This window comes from Pinus tabuliformis, chromosome 8 (genome assembly GCF_031772625.1).
Source record: "Pinus tabuliformis cultivar Carrire ecotype Pingquan chromosome 8, CPIR1, whole genome shotgun sequence".
In the NCBI taxonomy this organism is placed as follows: Eukaryota; Viridiplantae; Streptophyta; class Pinopsida; order Pinales; family Pinaceae; genus Pinus; species Pinus tabuliformis.
The window spans coordinates 737,092,481-737,108,415 of record NC_142294.1 but is presented as its reverse complement, the minus strand read 5'-3'; the positions used below and the strand labels follow the sequence as shown (position 1 = coordinate 737,108,415).

The following is a 15,935-nucleotide window of genomic DNA, read 5'->3' as shown; positions in this document are numbered from 1 at the left end:
TTATGATCTATGAGGATTATCCCTTTCTTGTTCATTGGCTAGAGGATGGGTGGCTTGAAGGTGGGGTTGTAAGTTACATGTGAAAAAAAATAAACATCTCATTTTGCATAGCTTACTACTAGAACATGTCTTGTGCTAATCTTCGATGAGATGCAGTTTCAAAGTAATATGCTATTCTCTTGTTTTTTCATGTAGGTAGAATTTCTTTTTCCTTGGAAAAAAAATCCAATAATTTTATATTGATAATAAGATTACATCCATATATGCTAGTAGGCATTCCTAAAGGCCAAGTAGCCTCAAAAACTATTTGTCGAGAAGAGTCCAGATCTACAAAACCTTAAAAGAATTTGTAGCCATGTGATTTGTCAAGTGACCACCCTCTCAAAAGGATACATTTGTACTCCTATTATCTATACAAACTCTTTGTCCATAATCCAAAATTTAATCATTTACTTGCCCTTATTTATATAATTTACATCCCTGTTGTAGTCAAAATGACCATATAGAATTGCTGAAAACACTGATAAGATCATTTGTCATATTTGAGAAAAAAACATAGAGAGAGTAACAAGATTATTTAGTGCCAAGTGTCATGAAGAAATTTTGTTTGCTAGCCTTCCTTTGAATTTGTGACTTTCAATGAGGCTAGGTCCATTTCCAAGCCGACTTTGGACAATCTACCTGCTTCTTAATTCCTGTTCCTGGTCAAAGGAAACATAAAAATATAAGGTAAGTTGTATGTTTTGAAAAAGAGGCTGCAAGTGGTAGCTCAAAAGTTTAGAGGCTCTTTTCAGCCAATTTATGACTGGCTTTGAGTCCCCATACGCATGAAGGTAGGAAATCCTATATTCTCGAGCTAAGCTGAAACAAAAGTTTTAGAGACATTAAGTTTGCATAGTTGTTTGAGGCATGATTGATACAAGCTGAAAAGGATATGGGTCCCTAATACTCTTTTTGTCTCAGTCTGTAAACTTTTTTGCATAAATTCTATTTTGTTTTATGAATAGGTTTGCATGTGTAAAAGTCTACAAGTAAAGCACAACCTTTTAAGTGGTGCACTTATGCATTTGGATTGATCCCAACAATGTTATAGTTGGAGATGAACTTTTGCATCAGTGGGATTTTAGTTCAGAACATTTTGCAGAAGGTGGAGGCAAGAGAGGTGGGAAATAGATGGTTCAGCAAGATGAGGATTTTCACTCATCCATTAAGAATATTTGTGGTTATAATGAAACTTCATGAATTGATCATCTTGTTTTCTATTGTTCATTGTGCACCCTTTTGCATGGCCACCGCCTTCTTCATCAATAATACAACACCAACTCCATCACTTACTTGGCTTGATTTTCTTTTGTGAGATTGAAACAAAACATAGACATAACTGACACAGACTGAATACTCAACATCCAGTGCTTTACAATGGCATAAAATCTAGCATGCTGTAACTTTTTTGATAAAATCAACAACATAGAAAACATGCTTAGCATGCAATTGGGAAAGAAACTCTATACCAGCAGTGGTGCTTCCCCTCTTCTTAAATGCACATCTGAGATTCCCTAAATCATAAAGAGAATCATTAGGATGAAAGCCATCGTCCACATATATCGTCATGGGCTTCTCATCTCTAGTTTTAGGATCAACAATCTTCAACACAAAAACAAGAAACACATTAAGTACCATTGCGGAAACTCTCCAATGACTCCAACTTTGGAAATTACAGAACATGGGTGTTTTGTACCTTTGCTTCAACTGGGATGATCTCATATTTGAACTTCCCTACAACTATTGCTGCTATTGTGTGCCTATGAGATTCAACCTGAAAAATAATTCTAGTTAATATTCAACTCCCATTCCTTACCTTCGCTGATTAATTCATATGAACTGCACCAACATTGAATTCACTCAAATCAAAATCTTAAAATATCATCCATATACCACTGCTTGATCTTGGTCTTGACGTGAAACTCCATAGTGGTCAGCTACATTTTCTCAGATGATACCCATGGGCAAAAGACAATCTTGTGCTTTTCTGAAAAATTCAACCTATTGCAAGTGGCAACAAAAGCCATTAGTTCCTTTCACACAAATCTTTAATGAAGTACTTATATATCTATCCTTTTGTAGGTGTATATATATGCATAAATATGAAGGCTATATTAAAGACAGAAGAGTATGGACAAAAACATCAAATTGAAACTATTGACAAAATGAAAAGCCTTATGTTTACAACATCATTAACTTTTATTGATGCCTACCTTTGAATTGACAGAACCTTCCCACGCCATAGGATTGATAGTCATTAACTCCACTCCTGCACTGACGCTGAAGAAAACAAATTGAAATCATAAACTTATCTAAACTCAAACCTGCTATGATAATCTAGTGGTAGCAAACATATATTGACATACCAATGTCATAAAACCCAACTTTAATTGTAGCTACAACATCTACAATTTCTTGTAGGTCTGAAGATCATTGTCTATTGACAATGTTGACATGTACAGTCTCCGGAGAGATGATGTGGTAAGAAACATGTAGTTGTCACAAAAAATTAGGCATCCAACAAGAAAATAATTCATTTGACACATGAAATGGTAGGATATACACTTGGGAATCCATCATAAAAAGAAACCATCCTGAACTCATTGGCATGTTGAGAGCCAGGTGCAAGAACAATACCCACTACAATATCACCAACTTCAACTGGATTAAGTCCAGTCTTTTCAATCAATGTTTGCAGGAAGCTAGAGAACATTCAGAGACAAATTTGTGCACTCATGCTTCATGGACCATAATGGTTAGAGGGAGAATTTTTAAACTGCATAAAAAAATCATGAATCAATTTATCGGTGTAACCACTGATCCATACCTTAAAAACAGGAGCAAGCAAGTCATCGGTAAGAGTATCCTTAAATCCTCCACATTTAACCTTGCAAATAGGGGTACGATAAGCCTTGCAAAAGTGACAATCAGATAGAGAAAAACTAGGTGTTGATCAACTAATCAACAAGAATTAGGAAAACTCTGAACTCAATCAACCACATATGATAAAATGCAAAGCATTGGAAGAGATTTCCTGAAAAACCATCAATTAAGCTGGAAAAAAATGGAAACTTATGCAACAATGACAACATCATCACCAAACTCAACAACTCTTTCATAGGAAGCACTATCTCCAGTAGCATAAACTGAAGCCTAGTAAAAAAAAATAATGATCGATACTTATATTCTCACTAGAAGATCCATGTGTTAAATATACTCAACACAATCTTGACTCTCTTCTAATGTAAAGAAGATAAAATACATTTTTAATAATATATTTATGGAAAAACCAAATTAACAACGGCCTAAAACAAGGGTACAACAAATCTAGTTAAGGGGATTCAATTGTTAGGATTCACCTTGACTCAGGAATGATAGTCTATAGCTAGTGGTTTTGGGTTGCCAATTATATTTGGATGGAAATAAGCTTATAAATAGGATTATTAGTATCCATTGTAATGTTCCAAAGGTTGAGAAAGTGTGGGCTCCCCGCCCATTGTAAGGGGCCAAGGGTTTACCAGCTTGGCCAGGCTTTCATGGAATTTTGTTAGTTGGGTTATCCCCATAGTTGGGGTTTTCCTAGGGTATTTATGGGATTGTTAGTGTGCATGATTGCTTCTATATTGTGTTGATGATTATGTTTATTTACCTTGACTTTTATACATGACACCAATTAAGTTGAATTTAACACAAGCATCCATTAACCCCCATACAATAGTACCTCAAGAATTCTGAATCCATCAACACATTCGAACATATAACATCGAATTTATCATTTCAACACAGTATCAACTACCATACCCATTGCACAGAAAGTTATGAACAATAGTTTTCACCCAAAAAATCCACAAAACACAACACTCACAACCCCTGCCCAACCCCCACCCGGACTAAATTAAAAAAAAAAAAAAAAAAAAAAAAAAAAAAAAAAAAAACAAAAACAAAAACAAAACAAAAATAGGAAGGTTGATATGTAAGCATAGAGTAGATTTCACCAATTTTTTTTTTTTTATTTCAAAGAATTCTTAGTGAGTATCCATTTGTATGGATTACTTTAACTTTATTTCTGGTGTTACAATTCCCTTTAGGCTTTGACACAAGACCATCATGTGGGTTGGGGCTGCCCATTCTTCAGGGCACATAGAGAGTCGAGTTTTTGCCTTTCACTCCCCTCCATTCTAGTAATTTTGTGGAATTATTTTGGGCGGTGCCAAACATGGTCCATTAGACTAGAATCATAGATAATCCTAAAAGTTAACTGTAACACTTAATAATTCCCAAAAAACTATAGCCTCAAATTGCACCCAATAACCAAAATAAAAAGGAAACAGAGTAGAAGGATCTAGGTCCATTTTGAAAAAAAAACATCTTGTATGAAGTTAAGTTCTACTGTAATTTTTAAAACCTATGTGGGAAAACTCATTAAAGTTCAAAGAACAATAATCTTGTAATTAAATTTAAAAATAAATAAACCTCTTCATATTTTGGTTGCGAATACAATGACCTGCAACCTTGGCTCTCATCCATCATCACTGAAGAGTCTGGCCCTGATGTTTGCTACATCCCCCCAACTCTCTTAGATAGTTGAACTGCCAATACCTTGGTCCACATTTAAATGGTTCTGTATGTTATTATTATTCAGGTTGTCATCTGTGATGTTGTCCTCTAAGTCTATGATTTTCCATCTGTGAATTTTGCATCATTATCCTATAGGAGCTTCAGTAGAATTTTCCATTTAAACTCAATGTTCTTAAAAACCTTAACTTCATGATGCCAATCCTCTTTGTTCAACTCCATTCATTGTCAATCCCCTACATTCTCTGACTATTTTCTCCACCTTTTATAACATTAAGTCACGTCACATGATACAATCTCTTCTTGGTGGCTGTATCATGGAAGTGATGCCACCATGGCTTGGTGAGCTAACAAGTTTGAAGGAATTGTACATTTAACATGACTAGAGGTGCCAGTATTCCCATACATCCACATGTGTAGCACGTTCTCTTAATTTCTTCCAACAAGGAGGGGTCTGAATTCTCACTTAAATTTTCTTTAGTCCCAAATGATCTCCTTAGTTACCTATCTAGTTCCTCATTTTTTGAACCATCTTGTTACATAGGAAAACATTATTACACGAATCTTCACAACAAGACACCTAATTTCCTACAAGATATCCTGAATACTCCCATATTTGATACCCAAGTTATTTGAAACCTGATTACTGGAGAGTAGAGCCTCTTTTAATATTGAGCATATCATTGCCTTATTTAGTACATAAGTTAGTCCTTGAATTGGAGCCTCAAATTCAGCCTTTGTTTTATATGCCAATGGAGAAAGAAAAAATGATACTATCTTTGTGATTCATTATTACCCCATCATTCTGAGATTTGTCTGCTTGGACCCTAGTTGCCCAATCAAGATTTAATATGAACCGACTCTCAAGTGGTACTTATGTAGGCAAGGGGTTTAGTTTGGTGGTAATTTGTATCAAGTTGTGGATGTAGTTTTGTCATATGTGGGCCCAAGTCTACGCATGGAGTTTTGTCAAAATGTAGTTTGTTGTGTTAAAACAGTTTAACCATTATCAGAACTTCTACAAAGAAACTTCATCAGTATCCAAGTCATAGATCTGAACTGCGAACAACCATTCTAAATTTTGTTACTTCTTGTTATTTTATTTTCTTGAGAATGAGGTGTCTTTTACCCTCTAATGTAATATTCTGTAGTGATTTTTACTTTAGACAGTTAGTAGATAGTTAAGTAGTTTGACAGTTTTGGTGATTACCAACTATCTCATAATGTATAAAAAGAGGAAAATTTATAGAGAAAGGGTTCGAACTTTGGAGAACCTAGAGACTAGGCCACTGTATTCTTGATAAAACTGTTGATTAATGAAAGAATAAGAAGTTTTCCACACATTGTTGGGTATGATTTTGTGACTTCTCTGTTATGTGTCATCATATGTTTTCTTCCTTTAAGTATGGTAATGAAGTTGCAGGTCTTTATTTGCTTATGTAAATGAAGTTAAAATCCCTTAAAAGAGCACTCCTATACTTGAAGTTCCTACCTCTGCAATTCTTCTAAGTTACAGATAGTAGTTTCTGTGTAAGACAACATATTATCTTTAACTTCTCCAAGTGTCACAAATAGTAGATTCTGTGTAAAACAACATATTGTCTCTGAATTCTTCAAGCTTTCTTCATTCATCATTTATATTCAGCAATCAAATGGCATTCTGAGATTTTCATGTCACCTAAGTATTAAGGGTTAAAAACCAAGTCTTTCAGGTCCTTCATTTGAGAATACAACATACAATTAAGTGACAAACAAGTGACAATAATTATAAACATTAATGTCTTAAGAACAATTTCTACACAGCCAGGAAATTGGTTTCTTAAGGGACAACATTAATTGGCACCGCTGCCGGGGAGAGAAGACAAGAACACTTTTCCATGGGTTTTCAATATTTTCCTCTGGTTGTTTAGTGAGGAGGAAATATTTGGTTGTTTTGAACAAAAGCAATAACTCTAGCTCCAAAGAGGCCTCATACAAGGTCAGATACCTCACAACAGAAAGTTCAAGCCCTTTCAGATCTTGAGAGGCTAGTTTCAAAGAGGGTTGGAAGGCCTAAAACTCCAGTTACACTAAGTCCTACACTATTTGCACCAGGCAACAGTTCATCACATCTTTTACATTCATATTTTATTGACCAAGAGTCACATTTTACATCCAATTCATTTCAAGAACCCAACTGTAAAGAAAAATCTTTAGAGTCTGTTTCTTTTTCAGTATCTGCTATAGTTATTCAGCTTGAACCTATAACTACATTACCACCTTTGCACGCTCCATTTACTCAGTCAAGTTCCACATTTGCTGGTAATCAAGGTTCAGTAAATTCAGGAGCAAACATGGCAGCACCTGCATTCTTGATGAATAGGTATGCACCTATTCAATTGCCACAACAGTTGAATCAAATGCCACAAGAATACTTGAAGATTCTTCCTCGTTTCACAGGGGAGGATGAACAGACAACAGAGAATCATATATCAGTATTTTGTAATTTTGCAGAAAACCTAAATGTTGAACACCTAGATGTTGTTCTAAGACTTTTTGTCCAATCCTTGGATGGAGAAGCAAGAAAATGGTTTAAAGGGCTTCCTAATAACTCTATTACAACATGGGAAGAGATGGAGCACCTGTTCACCCAGAGATGGGGAGAGAAAAGAGACCATGGGTATTCACTCACAGAGTTTAATGCTATCAAGAAGAAGTCTGATGAAAGTGTTGTTGAATTCATTAGAAGGTTTAATAAATTGTACAATAGTCTTCCAATGGAGATTAAGCCCCCTCCTGCTGGTGCAAAAATAACTTTTGCAGGGGATTTTGAGTCAAATTTTGGATTTACATTGAGGGAGAGAAGATCTGCAACCCTTGATTAGATCCAAACTAATGCATTAGAGATAGAAGCAAATTTGGTGGCTGCAGGTAAAACACCAGAGACATAGCCTATCCAAGATAAGGGAAAGGCTAAAGTAGAGTCCTCTCAAAGTCAAACATTAGAGGATATGAGTAATGTAATTAAAACTTTGTCGAATAAATTGATTAAATTAGAGTTGGAGAGTAATAATTCTCAGAGGCAAGCACAATAGAACAGAAATTTTAATCCTCAATATAGAAGACAACCTCTGCAAATTTTGTAGAAGGAGAGAAAAGATCAAGATCGGATTCAAGCACCATTGTATATAGAAGCAGATCCTGATGAAATACCAGCGCATTCCAGGGACCATGATGATCATATTTCCACATTGTATGCAGTAAATGAAGATGAACTAGGTGTTGAAGGAGAAGAATATGAATATGCTGAAACATATTCCATTTATGATGAGAATGAAATTGATGAATATTGGAAGCAGTTTTCTGATTTTATGTAGGCAGAACTACATAATAAATATGACTTGAGATCAAGGAAAAGGTCTAGAAGTCAAGAAGATGAAGGTGAGCAGCAAGTTCTAGCTCCCTTACAGAAGGCGACTCCACAAGAACCACAACCTGCAAAACAATTGAATAAAGGAAAGCAGCAACAGAATACAAGTAGCAAGACTCAAATGCTTCAAGGTGAGTCCTCTCAAGACAAAAGTGAAAAAATTCTTTTAGGAAAACTTGTTTCCATTCCACAAGAGATTTCAATCATGAAGAGAGGTGAAGATGAAAATGAAAGGAATACTAAATAGGGTCATGTGTTTAGTATAACTAAAGAATTAGAGAAAATTTGAATTCAAGTGGTCCTCATAGAGTTGGTAAAAACACCAGTTTACCAGAGAGAGATTGTTGAGTTTATCAATCTAAGAGAGAATGTGAATGTAAATGACACTGTGAATCTGCAAGAAGATAAACCAATAGTGGTTTTTGGTCCACATGTGGAGGAGGTGGATTCTTCAACCCCTCCTTTCTACATTTCTCTATTGATTCATGATTTCCTCTTGCACAATTGTATGTTTGATTCAGGAGCTTCACATAACCTTATGCCATTATCAGTGATGAAACAACTAAACCTACAAGTTACTAAACCTTACAGAGACTTGTATTCTTTTGATTCAAATAAAGTCAAGTGTCTGGGGGTCATTAAAGATATGGTGGTGTCACTAGCCCAGATCCCAGCTAGAAGCTTGGTAATGGATGTAGTGGTAGAAGATATCCCTGCTAGGTTTGGAATGTTGCTATCTAGGTCATGGGGAGCCAAATTGGGTGGTGTTTTGAAACTAGATTTTACATATGTTGTTATACCAATTTTTGGTGGAGAAGAAAGGAGGTTGTATAGAGAAACTAGATTTGTAAAAACAATTACAAAAAACAGAGCAAGTAATTCACCTGTATATAGCCAGGAGAAAGATGACTTTGCTTGCTTCATGCTGCATGATAATGCAGAGCTGGCTGAAGATAACCAGAGGCAGCTTACTTCAGCCAGTGTAAATACAGAGCTGCAAACAGAAGGGGTGTGGAAGTGCTTCTTTGATGGAGCCTATTCTAAGGAAGGAACAGGTGCTAGTTTTCTATGTTCCCTTTTTCTTTTAAATTGGAGTTCGAAGCAACAAACAATGTGGCAGAATATGAGTCCTTGATCATTGCTCTACAAACAACAAAACAAATGGGAGTCAAGTCAATTTTTGTCTTTGGAGATTTAGAGCTAATTATAAAGAAAATAAAGAACCACTGTCAGACAAAACACCCTAGGCTTAGGGCATACAGAAACGAAGTGTGGGATTTGGTTGAGAACTTCTTTGAAGCTTTCAACATTTAGTTCATTCCAAGAGATGGAAACAGATTAGCAGATTCTTTGGCTATGGCTGCTAGTACTTTTAGGCCTCCTATTAATCCAAAGCTGAGATATGAGGTTGAAATGAGGCATAGGCCTTCTGTTCCTGATAATATTAAACACTGGAAGATTTTTGAAGATGATCAACAAATTAAGGAATTCTTGACTATGATTGAAGATTTTCAGGGCACAAAGATTGATCAAGATGAAGATGAAGCAACAAAAGGTGCGGAGGTAAGTGGTTTGAAAAATTCTATAGTTGATCAAAAGATTATTCAATTGAAAGATAATACTCTGCCAAGGGGACTTGTCCCTCTTGAAAGACTTTTTAACTCCAATGATGTAGCTGTTAGTTCATAGAAAATTCCACAGGATGAGCAGATTCAAGATTACAATATTGGAACCCAGAAGGAGCCTAGGTTAGTCAAATTATTCAATGGAGTTCCACCTAATTATAGGGAGAGTGTTTTGGGAAGTTTTAGTGTCTACGGATAAACGCTTAAACCCCCAAACTAGTAGCTAAGTCTAGAACAACAATGCAAAGAATTCTCTACTTTTTCTATGACCAATAGATTAAATAAGAGGTAAAGAAGCCTACCTGTAGCTTTCACTTACTCCTTATCTCCCTTGACCAACTCTGCTGCTCCTCTCTATACTTAATCCACTTGAAGAGTACCTGCACACAGACAGAAGACAAAAGCCGATCAAAGAATATCATAATGATCTATTGATTAAACATAGCATGGAATCAAGTACATGATACACATATGAAAGCATAAATGAATAACACAAGCATATGGAAAAATCTTTGAACACTTTATTAGTAAAAGGAAGAGTTACAACCCAATTTGCTCGATTCAGCATCACTCCTCCAGTTCAATCCCATCCTCTCCTCATAAAAAGCAAGACATTTTGACATCATTACAATACTTGAAATGAACTCAAGTCTCATACTAACAACATCTCCTTATAATTCAATAATTTCCAGCCAAGCCCTTGATCACTTAGATGAGTGGTCTTTTTATAGGTGAATGAAGGAAGTTATGCCATAAATGGTGATAATGAATGCCCTCCCAAACTTAGGATTTAGTTCCATGGAGGAAGGGATAAATGGATTGATGTTCCTTAACTCCCTACCTCATCCAAATTTGAGCTCAAAGGGGTAGATAAAATTGAGAAACTTCTAGATGCATATAATGGATAAGAATATTCCCAAACCCCAATGCAATTTCGCTCAAATTCGCCCAGCGCAGGCCAAAGAGGGCTCAAGTGCGCTACATAGCACCCTAGCAGTGTATGGACTGCATTGCAGTGCACCCTAATGAAGGCCTGCCTGCGCTAATCTTCTTAGAGGCAGTTTCTGGATGATTTCAGTCATGGAACTTCTTGGGAAGCTAGGCATTCTGATGGTTGACTTCTTTAGGGCATGTAACAACTGAATTAGGGTTTGATGGGCCCTAATAGTACTGATCTGTAGGTTGGGGTTGATGTGCCCAAATGGATCTGTAACAGAGAGATATATTAAACTTTTCAAGGACTATGTTGATGTTTTTGCTTGGTCCTATGAGGATCTTAAAACATATGATGTAAGTATTATTCAACACAATATTCCCTTGAAAGTGGGGATTAAACCATTTAAGCAAAAGCTCAGGCAGATAAACCCTCTACTTTTACCATTGATCGAGAAAGAAGTCAAAAAGTTGCTTGATGCCAAGATTATTGTTCCACTCAGGTATTTGGACTGGGTGGCCAATTTAGTGCATGTAAGGAAGAAGAATGGAGAGATAAGGCTATGTGTAAACTTTAGAAATCTCAACAGGGCTTCCTTGAAAGATAACTATCCGTCACCTAAAATGGATCATGTGCTACAGAAGGTAACATGACCATTCAGGATGTCAATGATGGATGGGTTTTTTGGGTATAACCAAGTGGCTGTGGATAAAGAATATCAGAAGAAGACTGCATTCACAACTCCTTGGGGAACCTTTGTGTATGCTAGAATTCCTTTTGGGTTGATGAATGCGGGTGCTACTTTTCAGAGGGATATGGACATTGCTTTTGTGGGAGATAAGTTTGTAGTGATATACTTGGATGACATCACTGTTTATTATAAGTCTAATGAGGAGCATCTAGATCATCTAAAAAAGAATTTTGAGAAATGTAGAAGATTTCGGCTTTCCTTGAATCCTTAGAAGTCCATTTTTTCTCTGGAGGAGGGAAAACTACTGGGGCACATTGTTTCTAAAGATGGAGTGAAGATAGATCCATCAAGGGTGCAAGCCGTGCAGAAAATACCTTTGCCCAGGAGTAAGAAGGACATTTAGAAATTTATGGGAAAAATAAACTTTTTAAGGAGGTTTGTGTCCAATTATGCAGAAATTGTAAAAGAAATTACTAATATGTTGAAGAACAGAAATTGTAAAAGAAATTACTAATATGTTGAAGAAAGAGAATGAAGTGCACTGGACCAAGGAAGCCAGAGAGTCATTCTCCAGGATTAAAGGAGCATTGCAAGCTGCTCCAGTCCTAATAAGCCCTTATTATAAAAAACCTTTCCAAGTTTTTTCATTTGCATCGCCTAATTCAATCACTGTTGTCTTGTTGCAGAACAATGATGAAGAAAAGGAGCAGCCAGTTGCTTTCTTTAGCAAGATTCTTAGAGATGCTGAACTAAAGTATAATATTCTTGAAAAACAGGTATATTCTTTGGTAAAATCCCTAAAGGCCTTCAGGACTTACGTACTGCAGTCACAGATCATTGCTTATGTGCCAAATGCTGCAGTAAAGGATGTCTTAGTTCAGAGTGATGTAGAAGGCAAAAGAGGAAAATGGATAGCCAAGATCCAAGAGTATGACTTGGACATAAAGCCCACAAAGCTGGTGAAAGGGCAAGGATTGGCGAAGATGTTGACAGAGTCAAACTTTTAGGCATTGGGAATCAACTTGCTGACACCTGTGAATGAAGAAATAATTGAAGAAGGTGAAGAAAAATCAGACTCAGGTATGAAGATCAGGTATAAGTTTTTATGTTCAGAATGGTACAGGTACATAGTTCATTACTTGTGTTTCTTGTCTTGTCCTCAATCTTTGGATAGAACAAAGTATAAAGCATTAAAGATCAAAGCCCAACCATATGTGATTGTTGAGGGTAGATTGTATTGGAAGGATCCTGTAGGAATTTTGTTGTTATGTTTAACAAAGGATGAATTTACAGAGACCATTAAAGATTATCATGAGAAGTTATGTGGAGGACATTATAGTTGGAAGGCTACTGCACACAAAATCCTCCAGGCAGGGTTTTATTGGCCTACTCTATTTGGTGATACATATAAGTTTGTCACGCTATCAGAAGTGTCAGTTTTTTGCTGAGAAGAAGAGGTTATCTCCCTTGCCTCTGATCCTAGTCTTCATAGAAGAAGCATTCAGACAATGGGGACTGGACTTTGTTGGAAAAATTAACCCACCTTCAAGTGGACAACACAAGTGGGTTCTCACAGCTACTGATTATTTCACCAAGTGGGTAGAAGCTATACATACTAAAAGGGCAAATGACCAGGTGGTGATGAAGTTCTTAGAGGAGAATATTTTTAGCAGATTTGGATGCCCTATCAAAATCATAACAGACAATGCTCAAGTCTTCAATTCAAGTAAGTTTATTGCTTTTTGTCAAAATTATAATGTTATTTTACCCCATTCAAAAACTTATCATCCACAAAGAAATGGGTTAGATGAATCCACTAACAAGACTTTGATGAAGATCCTTAAGAAAACTATTGCAGAGAACCAGAAAGACTGGGATTCTAAGTTAAAGTTTGCTCTATGGGCTGCTAGAGTGACTACAAGAAGGTCCACAGGCAAATCACCTTTTGAGTTAGTGTATGGAACTCAAGCTCTGTTCCCAAGTCAGCTTGTGAAGCCTGTGATTGCAATGATTCAAGAGGCAAAAGAAGAGCCCAATGCTCTGATAAGAAGAATGAATAAGGTAGTGGAGTTGAGTGAAAATAGGGATAAGGTAAGAGACAACTTGATTATGTATCAATCAAAGATGAAGAGTATTTTTGACAGAAAAGCTAGAGAGATTGATTTTAAAGTTGGAGACCTGGTATTAAGGTGGGATACTAGAAGAGAAGATAAGGGTAAACATGGAAAGCTTGATCCTCTCTGGTATGGCCCATTCAAAATTATAGAAGCAAGGACAAATAATACATTCTTCCTGGAGAATCTTGATAGTGAATCTTTGCAGTTGCCTGCCAATGGAAAGTACCTCAAGCTTTACTTCAAGTTCTGAAGCATAAGCATCCTGTCATTATAGATACTGGAGTGAATCCATTGTACAAATTCCATAGAAGTTTAATTGGCTAAGCAATATGTGACTCCATGCCCGAGGTGAAGGCACTGATCTGTGGTTCTTAGTGCTTTTGTGGCAAAAGCACTATCCCCAGGTGGAGCCAGATGTTGTAGCATCCATTGTCCTTTTAATTTTATTTTCAGTTTTATTACAAAAATGAAAAAAATCAAATATTATGTTGTAGCGAAATAAGGGGAAAAGTGGAAATTTGAAAGAAATAACTTATTTTATTTTATTGATGGCTTTTGAATGTGAGAAACCCGTGAGAAGATCTGAGTTGTTCGCTTGCAAGGCAACAGATCCGACGACAATCGCGTGGGTAACTAGAACAAAGTTTATTTCAGAAATTAGACGCGATGGTGTATGAAATGCAGTTTAATCCATTGAAGTCTGGATCAATCGTAGTTGTCCATCGAAAGGGACGAGATTCGACGAATGTCGCGTCGAAAAGTAAATGGGTTTTATTTTTAAAATCTGACCCAATAAATCTTTAACTGGTAGTTTTATTTCTTATCGGGTCTGTTAGCACTTGAAATTTCACCTCAGGCTGAAAAGGCAAACCTCAAAGCTACATCAAACCATTCAGCCTCGTAGCTAGCCCTACGGGGCAGGAGAAGCCTCTCTCCGGTCAATCTCGGTAGATTTTCAATAAGATGAGATGACCAACAAGGTAACACTGATATTAGGCTAGTAAACTGATTATAAAGGTTGATTTGGGGATTTTTGGGGTTTTTGGTGGCAAATTGAGGAGCTGCAATTTTGGGTGCGGGGATTGGACACAATTTCTGCAGGGGGGGTCTTTGGGGCGAGGTAGGAGCCTGTATTGATGTCTTTAGCTGAAGTGGATGATTAGGAAGAAAGATAAGAAGGCTAAAGAGAGCAAACAATGAATTTGAATTCTCTTTAGACAGTTGAAAACATAGAAATTAAACAAATTTAAAAGCAGAGCATGGCAAGCATGAATTCTAACTTTATCACTTCATTTGTTTAATATGCAGCAGTATAGAAAGGAAATGAATCACATAACAAAGCTTACAATAACATGAAGAAACACACCATCAACACATGAGTCCACAAGAATCCCAAAGATGACTGCAAAACCCTGGTCTTCCTTAGCCAAAAATTGCAGAGATACAAGTGATAATACAATGATAGCTTCTCCCTCAAGAGTCCAACCATGAAAATGAGCAAGAAATCACATAATATAGATGATCTAACCTCTTTCCCTGCCTCCATGGGTCGAGCTCACTATCCTAGGAGCTGTTTGAACCACTTCTAAACTAAGCACTAGAAAATAGGCAGTCAAAACAACTTGCCTCTATAAATTTGGAAACCAGTTCATACAGTCAATTTTTACCCTTTACATGAAAGAAACTTCTAGAAGAGTTAAACAAGAGTAAAAGTATCCAAAAAGGGTCATAATCACATCCAAGAGGACCACCATCCACCTCAAAAAGTCAAACTGGAGCCAAACTGCGTTTTCTGGGCTGAACTGGTCAAATCTGGCACAATTTCCTCAACGGGTCGCGCACATTTCCTCAACGGGTTGCGCACTTTGGAGCTCTGTTTGGAGGCCTTCCCGGTGTCAGAATGAGGTGCAGGATAGCTCGTTGGAAAGGTCTCTGAGTCTAATTTCCAACCCAACTAGAATTTTTGGATTTGGAGGTCATTTGCCTAGTAAAAAGTCAATTCTCCCAAGACTGCTTCTGCAACTCAAAAAAGGGGCAGAAAGTCAAATTTTGCATGTATTTTGACCTTTTGGAGGCCCAAAACTCCATAAAAACTCAAGTCCATCCATAGGCATATGTAACTTTGCATGAAAAATCTAGAAATGTTGAGTTTTTGCAAAACGGAGCTACGATGACAAAGGGTCTCACCGGGGGTGAGACCCGTTGAGAAGCCAAAACCTGTAAATTTCCCAAAAATACCAAAATTACCCAAAATTCTCAAAAAAATTTGGGATTTGTGCTGTAGATGATGCTAGTGTGTGCCATGATCCTTGAGGGATGCCTCAGCCAAGATACGGAGTGGATTTGGCCTTTTTCTCCGTTTTAGTGCCTCGGTCAACCTCCTTTGAAAAACTTTCATTTTAGCCTTGCAGACATGCATCCTTGCCCAATAGTGATTTTTCATGTTTCTCAGCAGCTTCTTCTCTTGGTTGGCCTTAGCCAACAGCCTCTCTAAATGTGCATTGACCTGGATAAGCATAGACTCACGGTCAGCAGGCAAAGG

At 36.9% G+C, this 15,935-nt stretch overlaps 1 pseudogene; it reads right to left on the bottom strand.

Moving 5' to 3' along the window:
* Positions 1–1,266: 1,266 nt before the first annotated feature.
* The window catches only part of LOC149237688 (3-ketoacyl-CoA thiolase 2, peroxisomal-like), a 105,191-nt pseudogene continuing 90,522 nt past the window's right edge, over positions 1,267–15,935 (bottom strand).